This window comes from Anguilla anguilla, chromosome 11, assembly GCF_013347855.1.
Source record: "Anguilla anguilla isolate fAngAng1 chromosome 11, fAngAng1.pri, whole genome shotgun sequence".
NCBI classification, from domain to species: Eukaryota; Metazoa; Chordata; class Actinopteri; order Anguilliformes; family Anguillidae; genus Anguilla; species Anguilla anguilla.
In genome coordinates this window covers 2,040,961-2,066,935 of record NC_049211.1, presented here as the reverse complement: position 1 = coordinate 2,066,935, position 25,975 = coordinate 2,040,961, and the positions used below count along the sequence as shown (strand labels likewise).

The 25,975-nt window shown below is 50.5% G+C and overlaps 1 protein-coding gene across 4 annotated transcripts in view; it reads right to left on the bottom strand.

Moving 5' to 3' along the window:
* LOC118207422 (rap1 GTPase-activating protein 1-like) overlaps positions 1-25,975 on the bottom strand; it is a 119,438-nt gene that overhangs the window by 77,111 nt on the left and 16,352 nt on the right. For 2 of the 4 annotated variants that reach the window (XM_035380968.1, XM_035380974.1), the window contains exon 2: positions 9,655-9,691. The exons of 1 other annotated variant lie outside the window; for it this stretch is intronic. The gene's annotated coding sequence lies outside the window, so the exon portion shown is untranslated. Of the gene's footprint in view, positions 1-9,654; positions 9,692-14,325; positions 14,400-25,975 lie in introns of all 4 variants that reach the window. One more of the 4 variants, XM_035380969.1, reaches the window with a different exon arrangement.

Below are 25,975 nucleotides of genomic sequence, written 5' to 3'. Positions count from 1 at the left end.
AACACTCTTAAACACTGCCAGCAAGACACAGTCTCGAGTCTTATTAAAACACTCTTAAACACTGCCAGCAAGACACGGTCTCGAGTCTTATTAAAACACTCTTAAACACGGCCAGCAAGACACGGTCTCGAGTCTTATTAAAACACTCTTAAACACTGCCAGCAAGACACAGTCTCGAGTCTTATTAAAACACTCTTAAACACTGCCAGCAAGACACAGTCTCGAGTCTTATTAAAACACTCTTAAACACTGCCAGCAAGACACGGTCTCGAGTCTTATTAAAACACTCTTAAACACGGCCAGCAAGACACGGTCTCGAGTCTTATTAAAACACTCTTAAACACTGCCAGCGAGACACAGTCTCGAGTCTTATTAAAACACTCTTAAACACTGCCAGCGAGACACAGTCTCGAGTCTTATTAAAACACTCTTAAACACGGCCAGCAAGACACGGTCTCGAGTCTTATTAAAACACTCTTAAACACGGCCAGCGAGACACAGTCTCGAGTCTTATTAAAACACTCTTAAACACTGCCAGCGAGATGAACCGTAGCTCACCAAGATCTGCTCAAACATAATCAATGAATAATTTATTGAAGGGCCGGATACTGAAAGGCCTGTAAGTGCAGCCAAAAGCCTCCTGATAATCCCTTCAGTGAGGAAAACACTCACAAATGTAAACATAAATATGAGTGGAGCTTTCTCTACAGCTCACATGTCAGTCATTCTTCCACAAACAGTATCATATTAAAGCATGCATTTCACACTCAGGAAGAACTACACTACTTAGAATATGAGCATGAGATCTGAGAGATATTCAAGATTTGTAGTTTTTGTAATTAATCAGATTTAGCTATTTGTCCTCTTCACAAACTAAAAAGGCAAGTTTGCACATTTGAGATTCACTTTTATGAGTTAAAAGAAAGACTCGCAATAATCTGTGTGATTTTCGCTGTCGTGTTTAAGGGCTGCAACCCAATCCCTTTATCTGCTGCATGAGAGAAAGGATGGACTCACGAATGTGAGAAAGAGAGAGAGAGAAGGAGGTGGAGGTGGAGGGAGAGAGCGGGAAGGAGAGAGGGGAGAGAATGCAGGAAGGAGAGAGAAGGAGAGGGAGAGAGAGCAGGAAGGAGAGAGGAGGGAGAGATGGAGGGAGAGAGAGCGGGAGAGAGAGCGGGAAGGAGAGGGAGAGAGAGCAGGAAGGAGAGAGGAGGGAGAGACGAGGGAGAGAGAGGGAGAGAGCAGGGAGGAGAGAGGAGGGAGAGATGGAGGGAGAGAGAAGGATGGAGAGATGGAGGGAGAGAGAGAATGCAGGAGGGAGAGAGAAGGAGGGAGAGAGAAGGACGGAGAGATGGAGGGAGAGAGAGGCAGTTGATCCAGGAACAGTATGACCGTGCCAGTTGGCTCAGGCGGCTGGTAAGCTGTCGTTTTAATGAGCAGCTTGAATCCAGCCTGCATGTCCCTGTTGACTAAACAGAGTCTGGGGTGGGGGTGGAGGGGGGGGGGGGGGCAGGGGGGTATCAGAGAGCAGCGGGGCTTGTTTATTACCCCCTCAGCATCTGCACCGGGGCGGTTCAGCAGGGTTATTTTCACAGGCCAGCTCCCTCACTTCCCCGCAGCACCTGACCCACCCCGCGCTGGCACAGACCAAACCGACTGCTAGCGGGGATGCGTTCATCTCCACAGCAGCCACAGAATTATGCAATTCATCCGACGGTCATGTTGATCCTAAAAATATTAACAGAGCCACTGATGCACTGAGTGAAGGACAGGCTGTCCTAAACACTTATCCACGCGGTCTTCTACTGCCACTGTTTATTACGTTAGCATAAAAACCGCAAAAAAAAAAACTTCCTCCATAACAATTTGGCTACCCCTTCTCAATTTTGCTCACAGAACAGGTCTATCTAGATCTCAAATTATGACCCAATAAAAATCACAAGAATGCCTAAATCTATAAATCCAGCATATTGTATGAAGCCTGGCATCAGTGCAGATTCATTGGCTTCGAGCGCTCGGTGGATTTAATGGAAGCAGCTCAAATGATCTGGCAGCTCATCAAGCTGCAGTGTTTAAAACATGAAACTGAGCGTGTCTCAGCCCAAGCATGTCCCACCGGCACCACATTCATCACGCAAAAGCACGGCCCCCTCCTGCGCACATGTAAACGCAATACGTATATAGCTGCAAGCAGTGATTAAGGGGTCCAAGCACTCAAAGCCACAAAACACCCAACTGCCAGTGCTAACACGTGTAAGTACTGAATTTATTGCTGATTTCAGATGTCAACATTTGGTTTCGTGGCGGCATGGTGGTGCAGTGGGCTAGTGCTGCTGCCTCACAGCAAGAAGGTCCCAGCCCAGAGTGGAGTTTGAATGCTGTTCCTGTGTCTGTGTGGCTTTCCTCTGGGTACTCCGGTTATCCTCCCACAGTCCAAAGACATGCAGGTTAGGTTAATTGGAGACTCGAAATTGCCCCTAGGTATGTGAGTGTGTGAGCGAATGATGTGTGTGTCCTGTGATGGGACATTATGGCCTGTCAAAGTTTGCATTTTCAACCGTACTCTGTAGAACCACCAAGTGGCCAATCAAGGCCAAAATCACACAATCGCTGTTTTGAGGAACACCCTATCAATGTGCCAAGTTTTGTAAAGAAAAAAATGACCAGGCAATTTGGGTAAAGCTATAAAAATCTATAAAAGAATAATAATAAAATCAAAAAACACAATAGTGTCCCTCACACCTCCAGTCAATGGCTCCCTAATGATTTTAAAATGGCTTCCTTAAAACCATGCAGCCCAGCAGCCAGGATTACATCATTTTAACACCCATTTTCAAAAACACTCAAAACCTTTCTTTCAATGAAAAGCTGGAATAACCGACAGGCACAGAGAGCTGTCTTTTCTCTAGTGTCACTGAACCATAGGTATATCTACCAGGAGACAAACGTAAGCTTGATTCTTCAAAGGAGCTATTTTTTATCTGTTCGGCATACGTTCTTATGTAGAACAAGACAAAAACATTGCCAGTTGTCTACAGGAAAGCAAATATACATACAGCACTTCAGAACTGCAGGAACAAGAACACAAACACTGACACCAAGCAGGGGAAGCACACCAGTGAGTTCGCACACCTCAATAACGCACAGTCAGATTTTTTTTATACCACTCCCATGCTGGGTACCCTTTATACTGAAGAACGATGAGTCCACTTCCTGCAAACACCCTCCCAGCACCGAGCAGAACCTCCCGCAGGCTCAGCCTTCACTCGGGTACGAGCGGGCGATCCGCAGGAAATAAACCCCCCCCTGAGCGCACAGCGGGATGGGGGGGTGGGCAGGGGGGCAGGGCAGGAGGGGCTCAGGAAGGGGGGGCGGGAACAGATAACAACCCATGACCATCGTCCCCCAGCACCCACCCTAACTTCCATAACCGTCGACTCAAGACCGCCACCTAGCTGCCGTTCAATGATCAGCGTGAAAACTGACTGATTGACCGTGTGGGTCATTAAACCCCCCCCCCCTGAGCCAGACAGAGGACCCCCCCCCCCCCCCCCCACCCTGAGCCAGACAGAGGACCCCCCCCTCCCCCCCCCCCCACCCCCCGTCGAATACTGCCTTGAGATGCTAAGAGTTACTCGCGTAAAAGAAACTGCCAAAAAAATGCGCCAACGTTTAAATGTGATCAAGCGCAACCTCTGGAGAACTGCATTCCTTTACAATGGCTGCTTTGCAAAGTGATGGAATTTAAAGTGCTTTTTTCCCCCCTCCCTGAAACCAACATAACTCAGCCAGCAGTGTTTTCTGCTCAGCAGCACTGCTACACTATCTGTGCGCCAGCAAGTCAGAGGGCCCTACACAGTAGAGCTTTTAAAAATAATTTGTAAATACATTGTTATTTTTAAATGATGAACCCCGCGTCTGGGCTTGGTTTACGTCAGCAGCAGGTACTGTGTGCAGTGGAGAGAGACGATTGGCTTTGTCCTGCCAGAGTTCAGCGAGTATAAATCAGCCATTGCATTTTTATTTAGACATTTGGCAAGCACAATTAATCAGCTGCTATCCAGCTATACAGCTGAGCACACAGTGAATAAAATCCAGACTAAGCATCGCTGCTCTGGGATTCCACAGCAGCAGCCCACCTGGGACTTGAACCGGCAACCGCAGGCTTTTTTTTATTTTATATGTTTTACATTCATTTATACAGGTTAGATACTTACTGAAGTAATTCAGCTGAAGCAAGTTAATTAGCTCATTTGAGGATGACTAATTTTCTTGATAGTGGCTGAGCTAATTCAGCTAAACTGGGAACTGAACCCATGATCACTTCGGTTACAGGACGAGGTTGGTTCACCACCCATCCATCCATTATCTAACCTGCTTATGCCTGATCAGGGTCACAGGGGGGTCTGGAGCCCATCCCAGCATGCACTGGGCGAGAGGCAGGAATACACCCTTGACAAATCGCCAGTCCACAGCAGGGCCCGCACACCATTACTCACACACCTACAGGGTCTCCAATTAGCCTCACCTGCATGTGTCTGGACTGTGTGTGGAGGGGGAGGGAGCGGGGGGGTTGGGCAGGAGTGCCCGGAGTGCCCGGAGGAAACCCACACGAACACGGGGAGGACACACACACACACACACACACACCACACACTTCGGGAGCTTCTTGCTGTGAAGGTGACAGCGCTATTCGCTGCAGCACCCTGACCGCCCAGTCCCGTTTCACAGCCCGGTCTCATTAACTGGTCTCACATTGCTATGCAGTGCAGTGCCTCAGATCTCTCTCCTACTCAACCTTTAACACCCCCCCCCACCCCCCCCCTTTAACGGGAGGAGGACATTAACAGCCGGGACAGACCCCAGTAATGTGGCTGTGTGAATAATCCACGCCTGAACTCCGCTGCTCAGATTTATTTTAAAAACCGGACTGGGGAGAAGTTCTGGGGTTCCCCCCCGTCTCTCGTACCCGAGTGGGGGGGAGTAACGAGGTTAGTGCTAACAGCCCCAGGGTAAGAGGCAGAATATTTACATACTGGGGGAGGGGGAGGGGGGGGGGGATCTAAATAAAACACACGCAGGACAGGAGTGCAAGGGGAGAACCAGCAATCTAATCACAGGCTATTACACTGACGCACGGATTCATCTGGATTATTCAGGAGCTAACTCAATTCCCAGACGCGGCACGGCGAAGTGGAATTTAATTAGACGTTACACCGGCACTGCAAGGACCCTGTGCTCAGCACGCCCTGTAGATGTGTGTTTGAGTGTGAGTGTGTGTAGGTGAGTGTGTGTGTATGGTGTGTGTGTGTGTGTGTATGGTGTGTGTGTGTGTATGGTGTGTGTGTGTGTGTGTGTGAGTTTTTAGGTGTAGGTGTGTGTGTGTGTGTGTGTGTGTGTGTGTGGGTGGGTGTGTAGGTGTGTGTGTGTGTGTGTGAGTGTGTGTGTGTGAGTTTTTAGGTGTAGGTGTGTGGGTGTGTAGGTGTGTGTATGCGAGTGTGTGTGTGTGTGAGTGTGTGTGTATGGTGTGTGTGTGTGTGTGAGTTTTTAGGTGTAGGTGTGTGTGTGTGTGTGTGTGTGTGTGTGTGTGTGTGTGAGCGTGAGCGTGTGTGGGTGTGTAGGTGTGTGTATGCGAGTGTGTGTGTGTGTGTGTGTAGGTGTGTGTATGCGAGTGTGTGTGTGTGTGTGTGTGTGTGTGTGTGTGTGTGTGTGTGTGTGTGTGTGTGTGTGTGTGTGTGAGTTTTTAGGTGTGTGTGTGTGTGTGTGTGTGTGTGTGGGTGTGTAGGTGTGTGTGTTAGCGTGTGTGAGTTTTTAGGTGTGTGTGTGTGTGTGTGTGTGTGTGTGTGGGTGTGTAGGTGTGTGTGTGTGTGTGTGTGTGAGTTTTTAGGTGTAGGTGTGTGTGTGTGTGTGTGTGTGTGTGTGAGCGTGAGCGTGTGTGTGTGTGTGTGTGTGTGTGAGAGTTTTTAGGTGTAGGTGTGTGTGTGTGTGTGTGTGTGTGTGTGTGTGTGGGTGTGTAGGTGTGTGTATGCGAGTGTGTGTGTGTGTGTGTGTGTGTGTGTGTGTTAGCGTGTGCATGTGTTGTATTCGCACGCATAGTAGCCTGAGGATTTACATCGATCAGATCGATAGAGTTGCAGGAAGAGGGCAGACTGAGTCTTCTGCTGTTCCCACTCTCTCTCTGTCCTCCCCCACTCCTTCTCTTCCTCTCACTCTTTACTCTCCACTCCTTCCATCTCTCTCCCTCCCCTGTCTCTCTCTCTTCCCCCTCGCGCACACTCTCTCCCCTCTCTCTCTCTCTCCGTCTCTCTCTCTCTCACTCCGTCTCTCACTCTTCACTCTCCACTCCCTCTGTCTCTCTCCCTCCCCTCTCTCTCTCTCTTCTCCCTCTCTCTCTCTCACCTCCACCCCCATCCCGCCCCCCCGCTGTAGGTAAATGCAGCTGTGGTTCATTACCATACTCGGCTACCTGAGCAGCTTGTCCCACCTTGAAGTTCAGACGCCGTTAATTTCACATCAATTTCCCATAAATCATTTCAATCAAAGATTCAGCCAGAAAAAAAACATCTCCAGCACTGCAGAGTTGTGACTGAAGTTACACAAGTAGCTGTGACCTCAGAACTTCATCTGGATTCAAAGCGTGGGATGGGAGACATTCCGGAGCTTCCATTGGCTGCTGTGATTCGGAGTGTTCCGTGGGAATTTGCATACCTTTGAAAATAATAAAAAGGTGCAGAAATCAGGTCATTCTCAGCCGCATAAATTAACGCCTCAGATTTAGGCCAAAAAAATACGCTTTTCTTTGTTTACTCACATCCCCAAAGGTTTGTTCTTTTTTTTAAATTTTTTTTTTTTTAAATCAAGGCTTCAAAGGGATGTAAGAACCCGTCAGAAACAGAGGGGTTTTCTTTACACTTAAAACTCAAAGTAACAACAGAGATAACAAACCTCAGACAGACAGCCATGACACACGATGGCTGCTAGTCTGAAATCTCACGATAACTCGGAACAGTTTTTCAGTATTCTGAGCATGAACGCGTCTGTTCGACACACGTGGAACATCGCCGCGCTGTCTGTCAGACGCCCCCCGAGCAGCCAGAACGAACGTTCACACGACGCTGCGTCTCGTGATTTAGGGTGAGTCAGACGACATCGTCTGACATTTCGCAGCATTTCAGTGGCCCGGGGGCGCAAGGCCGGCGTCCGCTGGACGCTGACAGGAGAGCAGCGAACGACGAGTCCGTTTCGGCTCGATCCGCTCGCCCGCGTGATGTCACCAGGCCTCGCTCGCCCGCGTGATGTCACCAGGCCTCGCTCGCCCGCGTGATGTCACCAGGCCTCGCTTGCTCGCCGGGTCGGGTCGAGTTTAGGCCGCTCTCGTCCCCGACACGTTAAAATGTCCGCACATGTGCAGGAGAGAGCGTAACCGAGAGGCCGTCCGTTACCTCCCTCCCCCCCCCCGAGAACTCACAGCCTTTACAAAAAAAACTACAATACCCACAACTCAACATTCAGATCAGGAACCCTTCTGATGTACGGCGAGTTCAGAAGCTTCTGGATCCTGGAGTTCTCCTGCGAAAGACCCCAGCTGTGCTGAGAGCAGGGCTTGGAAATCCGCCTCGTTGGACAGAAGCAGAGAGACTGAACAATGCCAAAACAAAACACCGGCAACCTTTACCTCGCTCTGTGGACTGCTCTGCAGTATCTACAGAACAAACAGTACCGCAAAATGTTTATCATTTTTATTTGGGTCTGTTTGGCAAGGTAGACGATTTCAAGGGAAACGTGGTTTCGCTCTAGAGAGACACAAATGGCGTTTGAGGTGAAGGTCCCCGGATCGCAGTCCGATATTACAGCCCTGACGGAAGAAGCCATTAAGGGCTGGAAACACCGTCTCTGAGTCACAGCGAAAAACAGCGAAAGCTACTCAATGCCTCTGAGACCGCGGAGGCAGGAGCAGCTCGCAGAGCTCCACCACTCCTGACCTTCTGTAACCTTCTGATGAATTCACAAACGGGGACCAATAAGGTAAATTAAATTCCATTTTACTCTAATTAGCCCGAGACCCTTGTTTCTTATTTCTATGACACCCTGAAATGAATAATAAAATGATCCCTATTTGTACTTCCTTCATTTAAATTACACGAACAGTATCTGAGCAAAACGAAAGGGCGTGGGGGTGGGGAGGGGGGGGGGTGAGAGCAGGGGGGATGGGGGGGGCTGGGTTGTATAACCCTTCAGGAATGCAGTGCCAAAACCAATCTCTTCAGAAGAGAGAGGAAGAGACGGCAATCTGCCGCTGAGAGGGGGGACTGCAGGCGGCTGTGAGTGCATGTCTGAGCTGTGCTGTTGGCTCAGAGCTGAGAGGGGAGACTGCAGGCAGCTGTGAGTGCGGTGTCTGAGCTGTGCTGTTGGCTCAGAGCTGAGAGGGGAGACTGCAGGCGGCTGTGAGTGCGGTGTCTGAGCTGAGCCGGCGGCCCAGACGAGGACCACAGCCACACCGAGCCGAGGAGAAGGACGTAGGCCCCCCCCCGCTTCCCTCCTCTCTCCTCCCCCGCTTCCCTCCTCTCTCCTCCCCCACTTCCCTCCTCTCTCCTCCCCCGCTTCTCTCCTCTCCTCGTCTCTCCCTCTGTTCCTGGGACAGAGTGGATTCCAGAAGATTCTGGGGGAAAAGAGCTCGGCCTTTCTCCTGTGATGACACTCACTTGCCCTCATCGCCATCAAAAAAAGAAATAAAAAATCCATAAAACGTGCTTTACTTCAGTACCCGTGACAGCAAGGATCAGAGTAAGCCAATGAGGTCACGATTTTGGTTTCCTTGCGAAAACTGACCTGGCAGGCCTTTGTCAGACAAAGTTCAGGAAGAGAAGGGGCAACCAGCCATCTATCACCGAGGCAAAGAACAGCACCACCATTCTCAGACGGCCAGGGAATCGGACAGACTGAGTATATCAACCACAAGCAGAACAAGACTTGATTGGCTGTGGATCGCTTCAGCCCTGTTCCTGCCCTGCCCATGCCTTGACGCAGCCTGGAGCTCCAGATCCATCACCCGGCTCCTCCAGACTGCACTGTATTGAACGAAACCATTCGGTCTTCTATTATTCCTGTTAGCTATCACCTCAACTGTAACATGCCTAACCGATTTTATCTGCTGTGATCAATCCCTTATGGCATTTCTGCTACACTCCATTCTACTGTTCCTTTACACCAGGAAAGTCGACGTCCCCCAGATCTAACCCAGACAAGCAGCGGTGCGAACGAGCCAATGACTGAACAGTGCTAGTATCAGCGCTCATAGACCCCCCTCCCGCGTGGTTGGTCGGTTTAAAGAGCCAGGGGACGCTGGCGGTCGATGTCATTGCACCGGGAGCCATCTCCACACACACCGAAGGGCAGGACGCCGACAATGATGGCGTGAGCGATTTCCTGGACCTGGAGTCCATTTTTTAAAAAACCAGCTGGGCTCCGTCTCTCGGCCGTACTGCAGGACAGCTTTCCGGCCGGCCGCCGCAGAGAGAATTCAGCCGGGGAACGAGCGCGACGCTGTGGCTGATCGCTCCGGCTGATCGCTCCGGCTGATCGCTCCCAGAGCGGCGCCTGCGTCTGAAAATGAAGCCATTTCCTGTGATTTTACGAGGAGCAGAGAGACCGTACCTTTAACGCCGGTCCCCGCTGTCAGGCCTCTGTGAGGCTGTAAGAAGAGAGAGAGAGAGAGAGAGAGAGAGAGAAATAATTGAAATGCTACTTCAAACGGAGGCGAGAACAGAACGCAGACACGCCGCTCTTTATGTTATGATGTTGGAAGCATGCCTCCCCCCCCCCCCCCATCCCCCCCGGGGGCTTGATTTAACATTCATGAAACAGCGGGAGGTGCGTGTTGCTCTTATCTCTCTATTATGAAAAAGGAAATGAAGAAAAAGCACAGCAAAAGAAAAAAAACAAAAAAAAACGAGCGGCAAGCGCTCACAGAGCGGATAAAAAATGTAATAGGATGTTGTATTTGGATTTCTTTTACTAAATTATCTTTCTGATACTGATGATCTAGGAGTCCAGTCTCTAGTCTGGTCTAGCCTGGCTGTATTTCAATATTCTTCTGCATGGATGGGCCCCATGGTCTGGTATCTGTTAAGGCTCTGTTCTAGTGCATGGATGGACTCCATGGTCTGGTATCTGTTAAGGCTCTGTTCTAGTGCATGGATGGACTCTATGATCTGGTATCTGTTAAGGCACTGTTCTAGTGCATGGATGGACTCTATGATCTGGTATCTGTTAAGGCTCTGTTCTAGTACGTGGATGTGCTCTATGGTCTGGTATCTGTTAAGACACTGTTCTAGTACATGGATGGACTCTATGGTCTGGTATCTGTTAAGGCACTGTTCTAGTGCATGGATGGACTCTATGATCTGGTATCTGTTAAGGCACTGTTCTAGTGCATGGATGGACTCCATGGTCTGGTATCTGTTAAGGCTCTGTTCTAGTACGTGGATGTGCTCTATGGTCTGGTATCTGTTAAGGCTCTGTTCTAGTGGATGGATGTGCTCTATGGTCTGGTATCTGTTAAGGCTCTGTTCTAGTGCATGGATGTGCTCTATGGTCTGGTATCTGTTAAGGCTCTGTTCTAGTGCATGGATGGACTCCATGGTCTGGTATCTGTTAAGGCTCTGTTCTAGTGCATGGATGGACTCCGTGGTCTGGTATCTGTTAAGGCTCTGTTCTAGTGCATGGATGGACTCCATGGTCTGGTATCTGTTAGGGCACTGTTCTAGTGCATGGATGGACTCCATGGTCTGGTATCTGTTAGGGCACTGTTCTAGTGCATGGATGGACTCCATGGTCTGGTATCTGTTAGGGCACTGTTCTAGTGCATGGATGGACTCCATGGTCTGGTATCTGTTAGGGCACTGTTCTAGTGCATGGATGGACTCCATGGTCTGGTATCTGTTAGGGCACTGTTCTAGTGCATGGATGGGCCCCACGGTCTGGTATTGGCATGACCCCCCCCCAGCCTTTCCCCCCCCCCCCCCTCCATATTATCATGCATTCCTAGTTGTGACTCATTTCATATCCTCCTGGACTCTCTCCCTCCCCTGGGGACATCTCTGGAAACAGCAGCAATTTTCGCAAGCGTAATAAATAAATAAATAAATAAATAAAAGTGTTAAATTAATTTTCAGAGGGCTGTTAGCAGAGACGGGTTTGGAGGCGTGGAGACGATCTCTGTCGGTCTCTTCTGATTGGGCCCGGTGCTCCAACATCACAGGAACAGAGTTATGAGGGAGAATCAAATCTTCTTTTGAATTTCAGCATCTCTGCTGCATGCTAATGGTGACCTGATTCGACCAGAAATCTTTCCTTCATTTTTTCCTTTATTTTCACACCACGAACCAGCCCAATTTCATAAAATAAATTTAAAAAAATAAAAAACAATTTTTGATAAGCCTTGTTCAATGTTCTCCTTCAGGGTTCAGTGAAATGTTTCAGTTAAGTCTGAGGTTGTTTTTCTAATGTGAAATTTTGAGTGTCCCCCCCCCCCTCTCCGTAGGCTAGATCCAGGCTCTTATACAACATCTTATATTAACAGCACGGCACAGAGCTCTGATGGAGGACTGCAAGTGCCGTTGCAAATGAACCACAAAGAAACCTCATTACAATGCTCAAAACAAAAATAAAAATAATAACAACGATAACAACAAAAGCCTCGCGCAGCGATAACCAGGCCTGTCAATCACAGCCCTTTATTTCTGAGGATCTGCTCCCTGACGCAGCCGCTGAATAATGCATTTCCAGCCCTCCGAATCCAGTGAGTCAGGGGGTAATTAGCAGCGCTGCGGAGACAGGACTGAGGAAGGGGGAAGGGGGGGGGAGACCCGGGGCCAGGAACATGAGCGGGGAGACTGACCCGTACAGAGCTTCGCTCGCCCCAAAAGCGCAGGGAAGCCGCTCGCGCAATTAGCCTTCCCTCCCAAAAGGTTAAGAGAGACAACAGCTTCCTTTCTCATCTGTTTACAGCTCCTAACTACGGGTGTAGGTTTGGCCCGGAAGATTAGCGCACTGCAGTTAGCATTCAGACAGACAGCAGGCAAATCTCCCCCGACCGCTTTATATATACCCTTACATTCAGACAGACAGCAGGCAATTCTCCCCCGACCGCTTTATATATACCCTTACATTCACACAGCACTTCTCCGAACGCTCAAAGTGCTTTACAGTGATGAAGGGGAACTCACCTCACCCACCACCACCAATGTGTAGCACCCACCTGGGTGATGCACGGCAGCCATTTTGCAGCCAGAAACGCTCACCACACATTAGCAAAGGTGGAGAGGGAGAGAACATTTATTTAGTCAATTAAATCTGGGGATGGTTTTGGTGGAAAGTTTTGCGAGAGCCAGATAAATGTAAGGATATATTTATAGTCACCATTTTTTCCCCCTGTTTTTTTTCCCCTTTTCAATATTTCACTGCAATTACATGTTAGAACAGTCAAGTGGAAAAACAGTATACTTCAGCACACATTCATTAAATATAATTAAAGTTGATATAATTGCACTTGGGGTGTACTAAATTCTGTTAAATTTATTTTAGTACACTACAGCTGAAGCACACAATTTCTGAAATTAACCAGTACTGCAGGACAATATCTCTTAAGTATACTATCTGTGTAATACATACTGTGACCTGAGAATCCCTGCACTGCACAACTCACACTGTGGACACCTGGGCACAGGTGACACAGGCAACACAGATGAGCCATGACACAGGTGGTTGGTGACACAAGTAACACAGGTGACAGGTAACAAATATGAATAGTGAAGCAGGTGACACAGGTGATTGATAACACAGGTGACTGGTTTCACAGGTGACACAGGTGACACAGGTGAGGCTCTAACCTTGGCCCAGCCTGCACAGGGTGATCAGTCTCCCAGGCTGGGGTGCTCAGACTCAGGCAGCAGTGTTACTTAGGCCTGAGGACTGTGTATGCAGCACAGGCGTGACAGCCCTGAGGACTGTGCATATGGAGCACAGGGGCACAGGCGCGACAGCCCTGAGGACTGTGCATATGGAGCACAGGAGCACAGGCGTGACAGCCCTGAGGACTGTGCATATGGAGCACAGGGGCACAGGCGTGACAGCCCTGAGGACTGTGCGTATGGAGCACAGGGGCACAGGCGTGAGGACTGTGCGTATGGAGCACAGGGGTCACAGCCCTGAGGACTGTGCGTATGGAACACAGGGGCACAGCCCTGAGGACTGTGCGTATGGAGCACAGGGGTCACAGCCCTGAGGACTGTGCGTATGGAACACATGGGTTGTGCGTATGCAGCACAGGCGTGACAGCCCTGAGGACTGTGCATATGGAGCACAGGGGCACAGCCCTGAGGACTGTGCGTATGGAGCACAGGGGTCACAGCCCTGAGGACTGTGCGTATGGAGCACAGGGGTCACAGCCCTGAGGACTGTGCGTATGCAGCACAGGGGTCACAGCCCTGAGGACTGTGCATATGGAGCACAGGGGCACAGCCCTGAGGACTGTGCGTATGGAACACAGGGGCACAGCCCTGAGGACTGTGCGTATGGAGCACAGGGGTCACAGCCCTGAGGACTGTGCGTATGGAACACAGGGGTTGTGCGTATGCAGCACAGACGTGACAGCCCTGAGGACTGTGCATATGGAGCACAGGGGCACAGCCCTGAGGACTGTGCGTATGGAGCACAGGGGCACAGCCCTGAGGACTGTGCGTATGGAGCACAGGGGTCACAGCCCTGAGGACTGTGCATATGGAGCACAGGGGCACAGGCGTGACAGCCCTGAGGACTGTGCGTATGGAGCACAGGGGCACAGGCGTGACAGCTCTGAGGACTGTGCGTATGGAGCACAGGAGTGACAGCCCTGAGGACTGTGCGTATGCAGCACAGGGAAGACCGCTGTGCTTGTGGAACAACGCGGCGATGAGGACGTGAGGGTGGTGTTTTATAATGAGGGCGGTGCGTGTACCTCACTCAGCTCGTAATGGTGTTTTATAATGAGGGCGGTGCGTGTACCTCACTCAGCTCGTAATGGTGTTTTATAATGAGGGCGGTGCGTGTACCTCACTCAGCTCGTAATGGTGTTTTATAATGAGGGCGGTGCGTGTACCTCACTCAGCTCGTAATGGTGTTTTATAATGAGGGCGGTGCGTGTACCTCACTCAGCTCGTAATGGTGTTTTATAATGAGGGCCGTGCGTGTACCTCACTCAGCTCGTAATGGTGTTTTATAATGAGGGCGGTGCGTGTACCTCACTCAGCTCGTAATGGTGTTTTATAATGAGGGCGGTGCGTGTACCTCACTCAGCTCGTACGACCTCAGCGGCGCTAAGCGCCCGTCCCAGAAGGCCTCACACGCGTCGCTCTTCAGTCCTTCAGCGAAAGAAATCAATTCTTCAGAGAAAAGACAACGACCCCGAGGTCACACAGTAAAACAGAGGGACAGAACGCCCCTTCCTGGTTCCTCATTCCTGGTTTTCGGAAGAACGCATCAAGTACAAAGCATGCTGACAGCGGGAGGAAACCGTCACCACCAATCACTGCGCATTCAGAAAAGGGCTGCACCCTGAAATATGCATGGACTACTGCTTCATGAATAAACCAAGTTAGAGAAACCAAAGAAATGGTATTTGTTACATTGCTCAGATTTGGCCCGGCAGAGATGCTTTGCAGGGGTTTAGATTCATATCTAATGTGCATAATTCCATGGGGCACAATTTGGGAATGAAGAGCCAATCACCTCACAGCACACCCTGGTCTCACGTCCTACTCACTCCTAAGGTCACCCCTATAGGGGCTCAGGAGGTAAGAGCATTGTCTGGCAGTAGGAGGGTTGCCGGATCGATCCCCCACCCTGGGCGTGTCGAAGTGTCCCCTAACCCCTAATTGCTCCCAACGAGCTGACTGGTACCTTGCATGGCAGCCTTTCACCGTTGGTGTGTGTGTGAGTGTGTGTGTGTGTGAATGGGTGAATGGTGAGGCATCAATTGTAAAGTGCTTTGGATAAAAGCTCTATATAAATGCAGTCCATTTACCATGAGGGGTGATCATGTCAACTCAACTGGCACAAGTCCAGGTTTCTCTCTCCAATATGATCAAATTGGGTGATATTCACCCCCCCCCCACCAGGACTGCAAATGTACAAGGTGACACAACCAGTCTGTATCTGTACAGGTGTGCTGTGACTCATAACTATCACTTAGGAAGTTTGGTGTTCAGGTATTTTATAAACCTGGCACCGTGCAATACCAAATGCATTACAGATTACACACCAAGCCACAAGCGGATCATTGACCCCACCCTCCACATAAAAAATTAATTCTACCTCCTCCATAAGGCATCGAGTATTCCACTTTCCTACAATCAATGACGATCGACCTTTGACCTTCGGCATGGAGAATCCTAAGGCGCTTATCGAGTCTCCAAACGATATATTTTATTTGCATTCATAAACACAGTCACAGCTCCCTGGGCCAGGAATCTGCGAGACCTTCAGCAGAACGAGAGCTGAAGGTGCAGCATCGATCAGAAAGCACGAGCGTATCAGCACAGAGCACAATGGTGATGACATCTTGTACCGTAATGAAATTCAAATGTGAATTTATGGAATTAAACCACATTCACACACTGCAACACTCATCACAAACCTTCGCCATCGGTTCTGGAGAGCGCAGATAAGTTCCACGGTGGGTGACATTGGCTCTGAGAGCCTTAAAGCAACAGCGCACCAACTGGGCAGTTTCACTGCCGTCCTGTACCCCATGAGGACTCAGCTCCATCACAGTGCGTGTGTGTGTGTGTGTGCAGGCGTGCGTGTGTATGTGTGTGTGTGTGCGTATGTGCTTAGTGTGTGTGTGTGTGTGTGCAGGCGTGCGTGTGTGTGTGTGTGTGTGCGTGCGTATGTGCTTAGTGTGTGTGTGTGTGTGTGTGTGTGCGTGCGTATGTGCTTAGTGTGTGTGTGTGTGTGTGTGTGTGTGCGTATGTGCTTAGTGTGTGTGTGTGTGTGTGTGTGCGTATGTGCTTAGTGTGTGTGTGTGTGTCAGGTCCCACAGCTCCGACTGATTTCATCTCCCAGCTCATGCACTGCCTCCTCCTCCCCCTCCTCTTCCTCATCTATGTTTTCATTTCCACTCATCCAGTAAAAATATCAGAGAGTGCAGCGTCGTGCTCAGCCTCTGCCCCCCCCCCCCGCCACCCACCCCACCCCCCCTCCCGGTGAGGGATAGAGAACGTGTGAACATCAGCGCGGTCCGCAGAATTACACGCCTAACTCCCAGTGCACTACGCTTCGCCGACCAGCTTTCCGTCCAGGAAGTCCGCGCGAACGCAGATCCCGCCCCCTTCCCCGCGCCCACGCGCCTGTGACTGACAGGCGCGTTCACCGCAGCGGTCCCGGACAGCCCCTCAGGCCGGCCGGCTGCCTGTCGGGTGATCTCAGGGTGCGGAGACGCAGAGGTACCGCGGAGGTGCGGGGTTAATTAGGAGCTAATTACGACCCCTGAGCTCCACAAAATAACGAACGGCACAAAAGAAACGTCGCCAGAATCCAGAGGCCCCCCACCCCCCCACCACCCCCACCCCCGTCCACGCCCCCCAGCCCATCACGCTCAAATTAAGAACAATAATTCCTCTCCTGTTAAATATTTAATGCAATTAGCACACTCGTGTCCCATAGCTGGGCTAATTTGCACTAGTGTATTAAGGACGCTGCGTCCGTACGCACTGGCCCTTGCATCAGTAATCAGAGCTCCTGTGTTTCTCCTGTGCTGTAAATAGCTCTGCTAAGTGAGACCTGATGTAATGTTATTATATACGGCCTGCTTTCCTGCAGTAAAGATGGCAGCTAAGCTGAGTGTAACAGCGCTGCATCGTGTCACATTAATAGTACTGCGTCACTGGGAGGTCCTGAGGCAGGTGGCTTTCCACAGGTCTGAGGTGACTAGACTGTAGCATTTTATCCAGCTCTTAGTGACGCCTGTGGAATAGGCAGTACTCCTAAAACACACACACACACACACATGCACACATACGCACACACACACACATATAGACACAGAGACACTCGCCCACTCAGACACACTCAACGTACATAAACACACACACAAAAACACAGACAGACATATACACATACACAGAGACACACACACACACACACACACACTCGTTCATCAGCTCAGTTCTCAGTGTTGACACAAACAGACGTGCTGGTTGGCCCCTGCAGTCACTGGGCTCAGCAGGTCTGTAAAACGCACTCTAAAGAATTTAAACCCCTGTATTGATTGGAACTGTTACTCACGCTTGGCTCCTGCAGCCTAACCTTTGTGTTTAAAAATACACCGCCCTCGCTGCGCAGCTACAAACCTCCTTTCAGACCAATAAAGTATCAAATCAGCCGTAATCAGCATCTCTCTGACTCTCTCTCTCTCTCATATTAATTATCGATGCTTACGTCGTCTTTCCCACTGACAGCAGTCTTTTCAGTGACGCTCCACTCTCGAAATTTGTCTTTTCTGATCAAACCGTATTGATTTCTGCACATTGCATTCTACAGCAATTGTGTAAAAAACTAATTTTCTTTTTAACAAATGGAAAGAGTGGTGCCAAACAGAAAGCATTAAAATAGGTTGATAAGTCAGAACTGTATATGACATTTATGGGTACACACCAAGGTCGGCCTGTCAAACCTGCGGCTATAAAAAAAAATCTAGACAATAAAAATAGACAAACCCCCATATCCAACATCTTGGATGGCCTGTTTGAACTGCCCGTCACTTACAATCAACCAAAAAATAAAACAGAACGTTTTTAAAAAATAAAAAACAATGTTTTTCCGGCCTTGATAGTCCGCAGGGTAAGAATGTTCCTGGGACGTCGGCGGCCGAGGGGGGGGGGGGGGGGGGGGGGGGGGGGGGGGGGGGGGTAGTGGGGGTTAAGAACATCCCGTCTCCTCCTCTGTTCGCCCCCGCCAGGGCAGACGCGAGGGTGCACTTGACTCTGATAAAGCCATTAAAATGCCCCGTGTGTGCGCAGGATCTTGATTGGCTGGGAGGCCACGCTAGTCTGTGCGCAGGATCTTGATTGGCTGCGCTAGTCCGTGCTGAAGGCTCTCGTTCCTCTTCTTCCCCCCACAGAGCTAAAAATATCCGGGAGACAGAAGCGGGGGGAGGACGCCGCCTGCCCAGCACATCGGAGGCCATTCTGGATCACTCAGGTCCACCGCAAAGTGAAATACTGGCCCCTCGTCTTCCCAAAAAGACCTAGACTACACGCAAACCCAGCCCTGACAGCTCCAGCACACTGTACAAAATACAACCTAGACTACACACAAACCCAGCCCTGACAGCTCCAGCACACTGTACAAAATACAACCTAGACTACACACAAACCCAGCACACTGTACAAAATACAACCTAGACTACACACAAACCCAGCCCTGACAGCTCCAGCACACTGTACAAAATACAACCTAGACTACACGCAAACCCAGCCCTGACAGCTCCAGCACACTGTACAAAATACAACCTAGACTTCACACAAACCCAGCCCTGACAGCTCCAGCACACTGTACAAAATACAACCTAGACTACACACAAACCCAGCCCTGACAGCTCCAGCCCACTGTACAAAATACAACCTAGACTTCACACAAACCCAGCACACTGTACAAAATACAACCTAGACTACACACAAACCCAGCCCTGACAGCTCCAGCACACTGTACAAAATACAACCTAGACTACACACAAACCCAGCACACTGTACAAAATACAACCTAGACTACACACAAACCCAGCCCTGACAGCTCCAGCACACTGTACAAAATACAACCTAGACTACACACAAACCCAGCACACTGTACAAAATACAACCTAGACTACACGCAAACCCAGCCCTGACAGCTCCAGCACACTGTACAGAATACAACCTAGACTTCACACAAACCCAGCACACTGTACAAAATACAACCTAGACTACACGCAAACCCAGCCCTGACAGCTCCAGCCCACTGTACAAAATACAACCTAGACTTCACACAAACCCAGCACACTGTACAAAATACAACCTAGACTACACACAAACCCAGCCCTGACAGCTCCAGCACACTGTACAAAATACAACCTAGACTACACACAAACCCAGCACACTGTACAAAATACAACCTAGACTACACACAAACCCAGCCCTGACAGCTCCAGCACACTGTACAAAATACAACCTAGACTACACGCAAACCCAGCACACTGTACAAAATACAACCTAGACTACACACAAACCCAGCCCTGACAGCTCCAGCACACTGTACAAAATACAACCTAGACTACACACAAACCCAGCCCTGACAGCTCCAGCACACTGTACAGAATACAACCTAGACTACACACAAACCCAGCACTGATAACTCCAGCACACTGTACAAAATACAACCTAGACTACACACAAACCCAGCACTGATAACTCCAGCACACTGTACAAAATACAACCTAGACTTCACACAAACCCAGCCCTGACAGCTCCAGCACACTATACAGAATACAACCTAGACTACACACAAACCCAGCTCGGAGATCACCAGCACACTGTAAAAAAAACAACCTATACTACACACAAACCAACCATTGAGATCACCAGCACACCGTGCAAAAAAAAGACTGTAGGAGCTAATAACTTGTTGACAGTTTATGTGAAACAAAAACAAGGCCTTAATTCTGACTGAGGTAGAGATGCCATTCACTGCTCACTGTAATCCCACCTCTGCTTAAACTATCACCTTTTCAAGAGTCCATCGTTAATGTCGGACCATCATGAGCTGACTTACTGATTATAATTCACCACGCTACGGAGCATTTTTACCCAGAAACCTCCACGTGTTAACGGTATCACGCACTGTGATCTGGCATTAACATATTTTTGCATTAATAGTGACATGCTTACCAGTCCATTTTAACGCTCATAACCTGATTAGTGAGTCGTGCTAGCGCACTCGAGCGCTAAGACGCGCCGTGAAAAAGATTGTATATGGAATCAAGAAACTCTACCCTCTCCTTCTGCAGGGTAAAGTGAGCATTAAAGTTTGGCGTCTCCGTTCTTTGGCAGGGCTAGCCTGCCGCCGCCGAGTTTCCTTCTGCTGATGTTTTCTGTATCTGAGCCCACTGCTGCCTCCGGGCTGTATGGAGACTCATCCTATTAAAACACTAGCGCCTGGATGGGCTATGATTCGATTAGCACTAGCATCACCCAGGGATGTATCACAGCCATTTTAGCAGACGCTCTTACCCAGAATGACTTACACAACTTTTGCATTTAGTTTCTTTTTTTACATACTATCCATTTATACAGCTAGACAGATACTGAAGCATTGCAGGTTAAGTGCTCTGTGCTCAAGGGTGAAAAAGCCCCTAACCATGATGCAACACTGCTGTCTAGTTGGGGGGGTCATTCCCTAACCATGATGCAACACTGCGGTCATGGTGGGAGGGTCATTCCCTAACCATGATGCAACACTGTGGTCATGGTGGGAGGGTCATTCCCTAACCATGATGCAACACTGCTGTCCAGTTGGGAGGGTCATTCCCTAACCATGATGCAACACTGCGGTCATGGTGGGAGGGTCATTCCCTAACCATGATGCAACACTGCCGTCCGGGTGAGAGGGTCATTCCCTAACCATGATGCGACACTGCACTGGTCTAGGTGGGAGGGTTTCAGCCAGCCAGAACAATGATGTCACACCGTCGCTCATGAGTGACCCCTGGTGGTCGAGTTGACCCATCGAGCCGCATGCGTGTTCTCCTCTGACTCGTGTCTGTGTGAGCGTGACCTGTCGCCCACCACGTGAAAAGTCGCGGCAGTGACAGCGACGCACGTCAGAGGCCAGCGTGCGGTCGTCTGCGTTCTCCCAAGCCGATGGCGGTGGTGGCGGTGGGCATCGCTGCTCGAGCGTGATTGTGCGTTCTGAACTGGGGTGAAGGGGAGGGAAAAGCGTACCAAACTGCACGGCTCCTGAGGACAGGACTAAACCATCTCAGAACTGGAAGAAACCATTAAATGAGAAAAGGGGGGGGGGGGGGAGCTTAACGGAGAGGTGATGGCTGGTACTGTGATGCGTTGTGAACTTCAGCCCCCCCACCCCCCCCCCCCGAACCTTGGGTTCACCCGCGGGAGAGAAATATTCTAAGACCCAGTGTTCTTCTGGGGAGCTCGATTCTTCTGCTGCCCGCTTCATTTCCAGATCAGAGCGAGGAAGAAAGGAGGAAGAGTAAAGGGAAGCTCACTCATCATCCTCTGTCCGCGTGACAGAGGCTCGGCTTCTCATCCCTGCTTAACAAGAAGCCGAGCCCACAACATGTTGAGAGAACCACGGCATCCTGCACAGTCTTACCCACTCTTTGGGATAAATGAGCACAGTCCATCCCATAGGTTTAAATACCAGCCTCAGGATCGCAGTAGACCAGTAGACCCAATTTGCAATCGATAATCGCTCTTGCGCCCCCCCCCTTGCCCAAGCCTTAATTAGAGCCAGCTTTCCCCAGCTAATGACTTCCTGCCCCGAGGGGGGGGGGGGGGGGTCGTGTCAGAAGCCAATTACCATCTGCCCTGAGGGGTCTGCAGCCGCACCCTCCCCCCCCCCCCCCCCGCCACGACTGAGGGACTCCCCTCTGAGGCGCCACTCCGGCAAGGACATGGGCCTTATTAAATTTGACCCCCCCCCCGCTGCCGCCCCCCCCGCTGCCGCCCTCCCGCTGCCACCACTGCTCCACACAGCAACAGGACACTTCACGCTCTTCAGTGACTCCCAAGCTCAGCCTTGCCCGTCCAGTACCGCCATCACGAGTTTCTGGAAAATACCCAACCTGATACATTTCTTTTTTAAATTTGGGGGTGTGTGGGTCGTGAGCAGTAGTTTCCCCATGTCAGCACGCGCACTTCCAGAAACATCTGCTATCGGCATTTCTGGAGCGGGTCAGGAGCGGGTTAGGAGCGGGTTAGGAGTGGGTTAGGAGCGGGTTAGGAGCGGGTTAGGAGCAGGTTAGGGTTAGGGTTAGGAGCAGGTTAGGAGTGGGTTAGGAGCAGGTTAGGAGCAGGTTAGGAGTGGGTTAGGAGCAGGTTAGGAGCAGGTTAGGAGTGGGTCAGGAGCAGGTTAGGAACAGGTTAGGGTTAGGAGCAGGTTAGGAGCAGGTTAGGAGCAGATTAGGAGCGGGTTAGGAGCGGGGTTAGGAGCAGGTTAGGAGCGGGTTAGGAGCAGGTTAGGAGCGGGTTAGGAGCAGGTTAGGAGCAGTTAGGAGCGGGTTAGGAGCGGGTTAGGAGCAGGTTAGGAGCAGTTAGGAGCGGGTTAGGAGCGGGTTAGGAGCGGGTTAGGAGCAGTTAGGAGCAGGTTAGGAGCGGGTTAGGAGTGGGTTAGGAGCGGGTCAGGAGTGGGTTAGGAGCGGGTTAGGAGCGGGTTAGGAGCGGGTTAGGAGCGGGTTAGGAGCAGGTTAGGAGCAGTTAGGAGCGGGTTAGGAGCGGGTTAGGAGCGGGTTAGGAGCAGTTAGGAGCAGGTTAGGAGCGGGTTAGGAGTGGGTTAGGAGCGGGTCAGGAGTGGGTTAGGAGCGGGTTAGGAGCGGGTTAGGAGCGGGTTAGGAGCGGGTTAGGAGCGGGTTAGGAGCGGGTTAGGAGTGGGTTAGGAGCAGGTCAGGAGCAGGTTAGAAGCGGGTTAGGAGCGGGTTAGGAGCGGGTTAGGAGCGGGTTAGGAGTGGGTTAGGAGCAGGTCAGGAGCAGGTTAGAAGCGGGTTAGGAGCGGGTCAGGAGCGGGTTAGGAGCGGGTTAGGAGCAGGTTAGGGTTAGGGTTAGGAGCAGGTCAGGAGCGGGTCAGGAGCGGGTTAGGAGTGGGTTAGGAGCGGGTTAGGAGTGGGTTAGGAGCGGGTCAGGAGCGGGTTAGGAGCGGGTTAGGAGCGGTTAGGAGCAGACTCGCTCCGTGTCTGAGATGAGCGAGTTGTAATTACCGTGGTTATTTATAGGCCCCTAATTGCCCCTAATTGCTTCGCCGTGTCGCGGCTCGTAGACATGTGCTCCCGCTCACCCAGCATACCCCCCCACACACACCCCCACCGACCTTCCCCAGCCCCCCACACACACACCCACCCCCGCCGACCTTCCCCAGCCCCCCCACACACCCCCCCACCCCCACCGACCTTCCCCAGCCCCCCCACACACCCCCCCACCCCCCGCCGACCTTCCCCAGCCCCCCCACACACCCCCCCACCCCCGCCGACCTTCCCCAGCCCCCCCACACACCCCCCCACCCCTGCTGACCTTCCCCAGCCCCCCCACACACCCCCCCACCCCTGCTGACCTTCCCCAGCCCCCCCACACACCCCCCCACCCCCACCGACCTTCCCCAGCCCCCCCACACACAATGCTCCAGTATATATCCATCTGTATAACTGGATGCAATGTAAATGCTAAAAAGAAAAAGTCATGTAAGTCACTCTGGATAAATGCCTGTAATGTAATGTGACTGGTTCAGTAAGCAATAACAAGACTCCTTCTGTAGAAATATCTACTTTTTAAAATCAATTTTCCAAGCTTGTCAACCTCTTAAATCTCAATGTTTCCAGAGGGTAGAATCATAGGGTCCTTCTGACAGTTTGTTTGTCAAAAAAAAGTATCAGATAAAGCACCTGGAATTCCCTTCTCGACATGCTTTCACTGACAGAGATGTATGGCACAACAAATGCTGTCATGTGGGGTGAGAAGATTCTTATGCTTGAGGCTCCTATTGTCTGTCTGCAAACAGAGCCATATAGTTCTGAGTTCTCAATGAGTTGGCAAAGATATAGAAAATCCTGAAAAAAATTATTATCCATTATTTCACAATATTTCAAAATGATGGTTTGATAGGAGACCTTTTCCCTGCATAAATTGGACTATTCCATTCTTAATAGAGTATAAATTCACAACCCCCCCCCCCCCCACCCCCCACCAGGCAACAATAAATAGAAAATTCCCCCGTGAGACTTTCATAAGGACTCATGAGGAGAAACTCAGTGTCGATACGATACGGTGCTATCACTTCCTCGCTGGAGCGCGAATCTCACAATTCAGCAAACCCCCAAAAATACCTCCAGGCTCGGGCTGCCGTGTCATCCAGACCCATCTACGGTCCCCGAGGCCCAATTTCCCCCAGAGCTGACTGGTATAAATGATTCAGCCCGGGAGCGGGGCGGGGGGCTTGGGGAGAGCAAACAAAGGGAAGATAACGCCGCGAAATCATTTCAGCGGAGAGGGCCGCACACCCACGCCAGTGTTAAACACGGCCCCCTGACCGGAATAAACCCAACACCACACGGCCCCCTGCCCGGAATACACCCAACACCACACGGCCTCAGGAACAGGGAGCTTTTACAGGGAGCCATTTTAAACCCCCCTATCCCAACACCCACCTCCGCACCCCTCTTAACCGAAAAGATCATTTTAAAAAATCTATGCACAACCAATACTTAAATCACTGAGCTTAAGACATGCGTCAAAGAAAATAACTTAAGTCACAATGAAAGTGGCAAATTAAGAGAACTTTTTTTCGAATGAATAGCAAACGCTTTCTAAAGCAGAGAACTCAAGATTTCTTATGCGATTAAGGGATGGAATATCACATGAGAGAGGAGAAGAGGAGGATGGGGGGAGGGCAGAAGAGGGGCAACAGAACGCAGATTTAACCCCACGTGGTGCACATCAGGGAGAATCCCCTCCTGGTCACGTCCCTCCAGTCTCCAGTGGGGGGCGCTGTTCGCCACAAGCGCCATAAAGTCTTTTTCTTATTCAGAATTCCGCAGACCCATATAAAAAACTCCTCTCCTCCAGAGAAGCTGCCTATGTAAGTTCCCTTTTTTAATCCTTTATTAAATAGGGTAGGTCCTTTGAGATGCCCTGGAGAAAAACAGGAGAGAGAGAGAGAAAGAGAAGAGGGGTAAAGCTCCCCCCCAGGAGCAGATTTTTGGGTTAAGGACCTTTGCTCAAGCACCCAACAGCACAATCAGTTTCTCTTAGCGTAGGGACCCGGATACAAGTCACCATCCCTATTCCAGGGGCTCGAACCAGCGACTCCACAGTGAGCAGCCACCACTATTTGTTTATTATAAGTATTCAGTAGCCTCCTGTGAATAAAACCGCCCTTCTCTGTGCAAACCAGGCGTCGGCTTCCTCTCGTTCACGGTGGCTGGGGTGCGGCAGTAGCGCTCCTCATGGGTTAATCATTGTTTTTGGACGTTCAGAACTGCACTCAGGGGGGGTCAATAAGCCCTCCTCAGTCCATCAGTGGCTGAGAGCGCTGTGTCTGTAACCCCCCCCTCCCCCCACCCCCGCTCGCCCCCTCACCCGCCCCCCCGCCACGCCTCTACGATCTTTAGCCAGCCGCACCGCGACAGTCCTCCCTCCGCTGTGACATTTAGATAAAAACAGCGCAATCAATCAATCTCTGCTTCTCCTCGCTGAGGCGTCCGCTCAGAGGCGCTGGACCAAATGTCGAGGGTGACTAACCGACAGCCATTTCCACGGCGACCGAGTGTCACTGAAAACTGTGGGGTTTTTAAAAATTTTTTAATTAAGTTTGTCGTTGCTTGAATGTACCTATTTAAGTGAGCTTCTATATAGCATTTACGGAGCACATGCAGTTGGATGTACGGTATTAAATCGGAATTCCCGTACGTAACTACACAACAAATCTATAAATCTTTGAAATCCTTTGAAGGTCCCAAAGATTCGATGACCTCATGCTTCAGGCTGTACATCCTCAATGATGCAGTGTAAAAAATGAAAATAAAAAGGCCTAAATCCACCCCTGAAAGTCAGCTCTTCAGGATTAGCACTCTCAGAGCCAGAACAAAGCCCAATCATCTGGAGTAGGAGATGAACTCTGCTCCATAATCAGCCTCGAAGGGCATAATCGACCTTTCAAAATGAAGACGCGCAGCTTT